Genomic DNA, 9,620 nt, shown 5'->3' on the forward strand with positions numbered 1-9,620 from the left:
CAGCAGTAAAGAGTGATTGAAGTTTATCAGAGCACAGGTCACATGACTTGGGGCAGCTGGGAAATTGACAATATGTCTAGCCCCATGTCAGATTTCAAAATTGAATATAAAAAAATCTGTTTGCTCTTTTGAGAAATGGATTTCAGTGCAGAATTCTGCTGCAGCACTATTAGCTGAATCATTTTGAAAAAAATGGTTTTTCCCATGACAGTATCCCTTTAATTAAAAAACAACCAAAGGGACACGGCAAATTAATAGATGTATGTCCAGCTCCAGAATGAGTGCACTACACCCAATGGAAGCTGAACGATTTTCAGAATAAAAGGTTTTTGTTGGGTTTTTTTACTAGACGTATCAAAGAACTATAAACTAATTATATGTTGCCAATTGCTTTCTTTTTTAAAAAAAACACTTTAAAACTGTAGTGTCAAGAGTTTTAAAAGCTGATTTATTTACAGTGTAGTGGTGTAATATATGCACTTGTTTTATAATTATGCAATAAATAAAGCAAAGTATAGGGGATTAAAATAAATTCTTGACCAAGTAACTGATCTTGACTAAGGAACCAATAATTCCAAATACAATTACATTTCTTACAAGCCACTTTATCAAAGTAGGATTTTAAAAAGTGCATTACATAATAGTGCAAAACGAATACAAAGTAGCAGGAAATATATACACACATATTTATATATATATATTTATATTTAAGATTAAATGTGTTTTTGAAAGAACTGTTAATATCTAGTTTCATTAGTAATGTTAATTATTTCTTAGCAAAGTAAAAAAAATGCCCACATAAAATAATTTGGGTAGTCACACAAAGCTAGCACTGGAATGGAATTTTATGATTTATAACGTAAAGAATGTGATACAATGGTTATCTTCACATGGATTTTGTATTGGTTTTGGTTTTGGTTTATAGCATTTCATTAATAATTTGATTTAAAAAAAAAAATGAGTAAAAGGTTTTCTTTGTAACTAAAATAAAAAAATGGGTCATTATTGGTATACATGTTATAAAAAGAGGTAAAAAAACAGTAAGAATGTATCCACAGTAATGATGTGTTTTGGTTGGTTTTCCAAGTTTTCCATGCGTCTGTCGCCCCCCCTGCCCTGCATTTTTTGGAATAACTGCAGGTCTTTGCAGTAGAAAACTGAGCGCAAAAATCTGCATCTGCTCTGTGAATGCAGAGCTGCTTGTGTTTAGCAGTGTTGTATTCATGAGTGGTGGCCTGGAACACTGTTGGGCACAGGCCACATTGGACCTTTGCTACTGAGCATTTTGCACCGTTTTTTTAATTTGACATAGATTGCGGAAGACATGACCCTGAGTCCAAGTGCTTCATGAAACTTTGTAATTGTAAACGCCCCTGGTTTAATTATATAGCCACGAATTAAAGCAAATATATCCTTTTAATTCCACATATTTTTAACTGCCTAATAAGGTTCGACAAGCATTTCTTCATATTACACTGCATTAAGATTGCATTATGGGAGGTGAAAGACAACAATGGTTTAGGCTTGGCAAAATATAGGCAAACTAGCTGGGTGGAATAACAATAGAGACGAGAAGATAATATAAAGCCAATGTTTTGAGGAAGTTAGAGGAAAAATAAACTGGTGACATTACTCTACAACTGGAATGTGAGTTTGGGTTGATGGAGATAATGCCTCGTAAACAGTAAAGTTCTGACACTTAAATAATACAATTAAAACACAAATATATTGTTCAATGAAACCAGTGTCAGACTGGGACACCAGGGGCCCATCAAAAACCCTTAGACCAGGGGCCCACTCTAAGTATTATTTTCTTCCTTTCCTCACTCAACCTCTATTCTCCTATTCTATTTTCTTTACATACTATAACCTATTATTCCATCTATTTAGCCTCTTTATTCCCATAGAAATAGGCAATGACCATTAAATAGGCCAAATGTTTAGAAGCAGGAGGGCCCACCGGGAGTTTTTCTGGTATCCCGATGGGCCAGTCCGACACTGAATGAAACTCATATACAATGTAGCTCAGCTGTCATTAATTTCACTCTCTGTTTTATAGAGAGGATAATATTTAGGAGAGTTCTGTAGCCTGTAAATTTTCACATCATTTTATTTGGTTTTCTCTCTGCATCCATAAACCCAGAACACCTGACAATTCTAGGGCGCAAAGCTGGAGGGGCGCCAGGCACGTACCTTCTATGCTGCCTGCCTAACCCTAATCCGGTCCCCTCTCTTCAGCAGAGTCGGCTTGCACGTCCATTTGCGCATGCGCGCCAGCGTCCGTTAGGGCATACATGCTAGCGTCCATTTGCACATGCGCGCCTGCGTCCATTCACGCATGCACACGTCAGTTCGCGCATGCGCGAACCATGTCGGCGCTGCGGCCAGCCAGGTTGCCTTGGGCGGCTGGCTGGCTGGGCCCTGCTCTGAATTGAGCACTGTGTGCCCATATACTGTGAAATATGTCCAGTTATAGTAGGAACAAGTAAAAAGTGTAACTCATCAAAATACAAGTGAGGTTCAGTTGTATGCTATGGAAATTTCAGCAGAGGAAGCTCATTCAGGAAGAGTTGCACTGTTCATTTTTACAGGGGCTACGTTTTACCTTTAGCTTGCTTTTCTGAAGGAGCATTGTGGACAAAAGGTCCCATACCTGTACAGAGATCACCCAAAATTGGGAGCTATAACTATGAGCTGACTGCTCCTCTATATGTGTTTGCACCCTAGTATTTATGCACTAATGTTTAAGGAGAGCACAACATTCCATTTTTATATTGGATATCTAGAACATACATACATTATTCCAGTCAACGCAGGTTCAGGACAGGTAATTCTTTTAAATTTCAGGTTAATTTGAGGCACTTATCAAATGAGATGACAGTTTCAAAAAAAACGGGCAATCTTGCTTGAGTAAATAGCACTGTGGGATTCAACTCTAGTGAAATGTCAGTTCACCTTCTGATACATATGGCCCTTTAAGGCACACATAGGACAAGTTAAAGGAGATTTGAAGCTTAACTAAAGAAGTAGGTAGAAATGTTGTACATGATGTTTTGTGCTTCTGTACCAGCCCAAGGCAACCACAGCCCTTTAGCAGTAAAGATCTGTGTCTCCAAAAATGCCCCAGTAGCTCCCCATCTTCTTTTCTGCTGATTCACTGCACATGCTCTGTGCTGCTGTCACTTACTGAGCTTAGGGCACTCACAATATACAGTACACATAGAATAGAAATGTCACAATATAAGGCTGATTAGTAATTAATACAGATAATTACTACATGGCAGCACAGAAACCAGTGCAATTAGCATCAGAATTTAATAATCAGCCCTGTAGCATCAGCTTATATTACAGGCCAACCTCATTTTCTGCTTGATAATTAGTGACGACCCCTAAGCTTAGCTTCTCAACAGCTGCTCAGAGCCCACTGAGCATGTGAGTGTCACAGACACTTTCCAAGATGGTGACCCCCTGTGACAAGTTTGAAGTCCTGGATCATTGCTGCTAATGAGAAGCTGAAACTTTAGGCTGGTGCGATAAGTTCAGTATATAAAATCTACTTTTAGGGTTTAGTTCTCCTTTAAAGGAAGAGTAACGCTTATTAATTAAACATAGTTGTTCAGTTGAGCTTAAATGCATGCCAGGCAGTACTTCCATCCATGTTAGTTTGCTTGCTTCCAAAATGTGCCACCTCCTTTGTGCCATGTTCTGCTTTTGCAGTGGTGGCCACCATGCTGTTTGCAGCACTGCAGTAGTTCTGTCATACACCCAACAGCCCCTGGTAGCCTCATACCACCATCATAGGGACATTTCTTATTATTAAGCAGGCACATACACAGACTTGATGTTTAAGGTAATGCACATTCCCAGCGACACACACCAGTGGGCACAGTTTCTCCTATGAATTCAAGCAATTATTCTCTGCAACAAAACATGGATTTTCCATTATTTTCAGGAACTGAGCAGGTGATATTTGTGACTATACTCATTACTGATAACCCTCCCTTACTTTCTGCAAATCTCCCCCATGTCTATATTGGGCTAGGAGTGCTGGGCACAAAATAGACTGTGGTTTGGGCTGTAACTGGCCAAAAATATCCTGAAAATAACCCAGAGGAGGTTGAGATCAAAACAATAATTATAGTAGAAATCAAGGACCACCCTCTATGTTTTCTAATAAAAATCACAGACACAAGTCAGTTACATCTGTAAATGTATATATGTATGGGAGATATGTGTTCCATTTAGGATTGCCTATGACTAAGTGCTAGGTGAGCATGAAACGCATTAAGCTCCATGAAGGTTTTTTTTTGTTGATTTTTAATATGATGTAATAAAACTTTTTTTTTATAAAAAGCATGGATATAGAGACATTTTTTGAGTTTGTAGTCTTACCTCTGTTTGGTCACTAGAGGTCTTCATCATTCCATAACATTTACTATATATTTACTGAGTTCTGTGATCCAGCCCTCAAAATGTCCATAGGTTGACCTGTTTTACCAATGTTTATTGAGATTATGTATAAATTAGGGCCTCATGGGGTCCTCTATACCTCCTGGGCCCCCCTGCAGCCACAGGTTCTGCTTCCTCTGTAGTTACATCTCTGATTACAACATAACCATCATCATGATGTCATAATTATACCTGTTTATAGAACAGCTTTTATTTGATACCAAAATCCTGCAGAAGTCAATGTTCTTGCCTGGATTTTCTACTACAGTTATTGGACCTGTTATTCAGAATGCTCGGGGCCTAGGATTTTCCAGATAAGGGGTCTTTCTGTAACTTGGATCCCCACTCCTTTCATGTACACATAAAATGATCCCAATAGGCTGGTTATGTTTCCAATAAGGATTAATTAAATATTAGTTGGGATCAAGTACATGGTGCTGTTTTATTATTACAGAGAAAAAGGAAATAATTTTTAAAAAATTTAATTATTTAATTAAAATAGAGTCTATGGGGCAAATTCACTAAGCGCCAAAGCGACGAACGCTAGCGTTAATTCGCTAGCGTTTGGCATTTTCGTTACTGCGCAAATTCACTAACGAACGCTGGCGTAGTTGCGCTAGTGTTACTTCGCACCCTTACGCCAGGCGAATTTTCGCTAGCGATGTAACTACGCAAATTCACTAACTTGCGCAGTGTACTAAACGCTACCTTTTACGCTAGACTTCCTTCGCCACCTCAGACCAGGCGAAGCGCAATAGAGTAGATAGGGATTGTTTCAAAAAAAGTCAAATTTTTTTCTAAGTCCCAAAAAACGCTGGCGTGTTTTCTACATGATGGGTGATAGGCTGAAAAAGATCGAAAACATTTTTGGGGCTTCCCTCCTTCCCCCCTACATTTCCTGACTCATGGCAACTTACCTAGACAGTGGGCACATGTGTAGGGCAAAATAAAAATTTTATTTGATGATTTGAAGGTTTTTTTGGCATTTGTAGTGCTGATACAATCCTCCATTGAAATTTGAATTTGGCGCCGTATGCAAATTAGCCTTCGCTAGCGTAACTTCGCTTTACATAGCGAATCAACGCTAGCGCAACTTCGCAACCTTACGCTACCCCTGAGCGCAACTTCGGATTTTAGTGAATTTGCGGAGCACTGGCGAAACTACGCCTGGCGAAGTGCGGCGAAGTTGCGCCTGGCGCAACTTTGAATTTTAGTGAATTTGCCCCTATGGGAGACAATCGTCCCATAATTCTGAATTTTATGGATTATGGTTTTCCAGATATTGGATCTCATACCTGTAGTCTCCTAGATTTATAAATTGGTCTTAGTGCAGTTGTAGCCAAATAAATCCCACAGGAGATTTAGGGCTCAGCACTAATTATCATTAGCAAATATTCGCAAAAGTCTCGCAAATAAGACGGGTGCGGGAGTGTGCCTACGGTGCAACATTTGTGCATGAAAATAGCATTGACAGTAATTTATATTCATAAATTTGCTAAGTTTTTGTCTAATATTTTTTACTCTTCCAAAGTCGTGGCATAAAAAATAATTACTATAAAAAAATAATGAAAATTCCCAATTCTGTTTGCACATTAGATACAACTCTTATCCAACAACTCTTATCCAGCATATTCCCATGCGCAGGACAAATATGTTCCACGTGTGACTATTATGTGCTGCACAAAGATTATAAATGAGCCCCACTATCTGCCAGTAATTGTAACTTCATGTTAAGTTGGAAAGTTCAGGCCGGCACTTAGAGTGAAAGGAGCAATTCTATTGGGCGAATAAAACCAGAGTAGACTTTTTCCTTTTTACATTTTGAAGAGATTTTAATCTACTTCATTTTCAATATCTTCTCAAATATAAGTGCTTTGGTTCCAGCACTAGAAACAAAAATTCTTACGGGGTTATTCATCAAAATCGGAATTTATCTCATTATTTTCTAAAATATACTATGACCAAATCCGCACAGGTTATTTACCCTTATTTATCAAAACATTTTCCAAAAAGTTTCCAGTGGGGGAAAAAACAAATCTTGAAAATCATACAAAAATTTTTGAGATTTTACACACAAAAAAAAAACAGTTTTTTTGGATTTTTGCCTGAAAACCATGAAATTTTCAGAGTATTGCATGAAACCCAGTACAGATCAGGATATCTTCAGGACTTCTCCCATTGACTTATATACAACGTCTGCAGATCTGAGACATCGATTTTTTTTAGATTCTGACTTTTTCCATCCTCGGGGAATAATAAATCCTGAAAAAGTCGACTTTTCACAAAATAGTCGAATTTTATATAAAAAAAACTCAAAATTTTCAAGTATTTGGCATTCAGACTATAATAAATAACCCCCTTAGTGTTTAACCCGGGGCCTATCTAGGCCAAAAGCACAGATATATATGCCAAGCAGAAAATATCTCTTCATAAAAAAACAACTTGTATTAACCATTATTAAAAGGAAATCAGGTTTTGGTTACTAATCTGTACTGCCCCTGGGTGGCAGAAGAAGAGGAGGGCTCCGTGGTGCTGAGAGCACCGACCCAGGATATCGGGTAAGTGAATCGCTGGGGGTGCCGTAACTTTTCAGTGGTTTTCCTTCTCCTTTACAGAATAAATATTAACATTGATATTAACAGCTTTCTAGAAATAATAGTGGATTATCCCAAATACATTTTGTTCTATTCATATATATTTATTATTGTAGAACTTTGTCTGTAATTAACTTCTCCTACTCTCGAAGAAGGTCTCCCCTTGTGTCAGTAAACAAGAAACTAAACAATTATGGACTGAATACATTTTTCTTGGAAAACAAAAAAAACAAAACCCAATAAATCAAATGAATACAGAATAGTTTATTTGTTACTTTTAAAACAAATAGATGTTGTTCTTTGTTGGATTCCATATTTATTTCTTGTAGGCTGCCATCGGGAACCAAGATGTTATACTGGGGCCCAAGATGACAAATGGGCCCCTTATGCCCCCGTCCCTCCCCCGATGGTGCCTTAGTGCTTTAGTTCTTCAGTTCTTTTGTTTTTTAGTCCTTCCACCTTATGGAAAGAGAGTTCAGCATCAGACATGGAGTAGGAATGTGCATAAGAATTCTGAAATTCATTTGCATTTATAATTTTGTCAATATCATGTTTTAAGTCCCGTGCTTTTTGCTAATTTAAAGGTCAACTATAACTATAATAAAATGTTCTCTCATCTCAGCATGTGGGTCTCTCTCCTACATTTATACATATATACATAGATATATAGATCTTTATAGATTATACATAGATCAGATCATCTATACACAGGGTCAGACTGGGGGGCCCGGGGCCCACCGGGACTAATGTCTAGGGCCTCCTCCAACCCCCCTGCCTCCCTACTATGACGCGCTGAGCACCCTTGCTTGAAGGCGCCGCTCGGCGCGCCTGTGTGTAGGCGCCGCTCCTCACTGAAAGGTGCCGCGTGCATGCGCAATTGGCGCTGCGCGGCACATAGAAAAACCTTTTTTTCTTTCAAGTCGGACTTTCAAGTCGGACTGGCCCGGCGGGGGCCCATTAGGGGTCGGGCCCACTGGGTTTTTTCCCGGTATCCCGCCAGGCCAGTCCGACACTGTCTATATAGACCTCTGTAGATTAGAATAAAAATGAGCAATTTCCTTACCTTTCTGTAGTACTTTAACGATGCTCCTCTTCACTCCCATTTCATCATGAAGCCCTGTAATAAAGGGGTGTGCGAGGAGCTGGCGTGCAGTGGGTCTTTTGTTCGGATTTTTATTTACGCACTCGCTAATAAAGAAGTAGAATTCTTTACTACTGGAAAAAACAAAATTGAGTCAACATTATAGGTGTTCATGTTATAAATATAATATTTTATGAAACAGTTCATGCAATAAAAAGACTATTAAAGGAATCAGAACCCACCAGGACAGCCATGTGCCCTGAATATCCCATAAGCCTCCCTGTTTAAAGGAACTCATTGACAGCAATTAATCATTAATCACCAATAAGTAAGTCTTGATGGCGTCGCTACCCATTCCTCCTCATAACTTCTCCCTTGCCTATTCCCCCTCTTTCACCCTGACTCTCTTTCTCTTTTGCACCCCCCTTACTCCCATGTCAATTTCCCCACCTCCCCCTCCATCTCTTTTCCTATTTCAGTGGAAGTCACTCACCAGTTGTTCCCCATGAGTGTTACAGCAGGACCTTTCAGAATTCTGTTGATGAGCTTGTGGCCCCTCAGTTTGCCGTATGCTACAGGTTGGAAGAAAATAATATATACAATATTAAAATAAAATATTTAAAACATATATAATGTAGTTGGATAAATGAGAGAAGCACAGGGAAGTGTAGGGGAAAATGTATAAATGGTGTATTAAGGGAGAAGACAGAGGGGCTGGAAAAATATAATAAAACCATGAACGTTATGTTTCACAATACAGTTTTATAATGTTTCCTTACTGGGAGCTTCTTGGAAAGAGGAGATGTATCATCCTCCTGGGGAAGAAAAAAGTAAGTTGTTATCAAATTTTATTTCAGCTTATTAAGAAAATTGCTGAAACTATCACTGAGTGTAAAGGTTAATCTGCTGGGGGAGGGTGCCAATACAATAGGTAGAAATGTCGCTGCTTTGCACATATCACCTGTATAATGGATTGTCTTTTCTTTTCTGGTAACGCTGATACATTTTTTTTCTTGTATGAAATAAACTCTGAACCCTGAATGAAAGTGTAAAATGGGGCAATATATATCCTGTCTAAACATTAGTTCAATGAAAAGGGCTTGAGTTAAACTCTACTTTGCCTTTAGACCGAATTAAAACATATCTAGGATTTTCATTATGTCTCAAAGCAAACCCCTCTCTTCCACAAGCCGAAGCTTTACAATTTGAGATCAGAGCAGGTCATTATAGTGCAAAATTAAAAAGAGGGCTCACATGCCCTTTAAATGTATATTCAGAAAAAAGCTTTCATTAGATATATCTGTTTAAACCTCTTCTTCACTATTTTGGTTTGATCATTTTAACATTGACCTGGGTCTTGGTTTTCTGGGCTTATGTTCATTTAGGGTGTTCTTCAAGAGTATTTGCATTTGACATTTGGTTATAGGAGAAGGGGGCCTAAATAGTAGTTTGTGGCATTTAGTTGGATGAGGGGGTTTGTGTCCAAAATAGGTTAA

Source organism: Xenopus laevis, chromosome 5S (genome assembly GCF_017654675.1).
Source record: "Xenopus laevis strain J_2021 chromosome 5S, Xenopus_laevis_v10.1, whole genome shotgun sequence".
In the NCBI taxonomy this organism is placed as follows: domain Eukaryota; kingdom Metazoa; phylum Chordata; class Amphibia; order Anura; family Pipidae; genus Xenopus; species Xenopus laevis.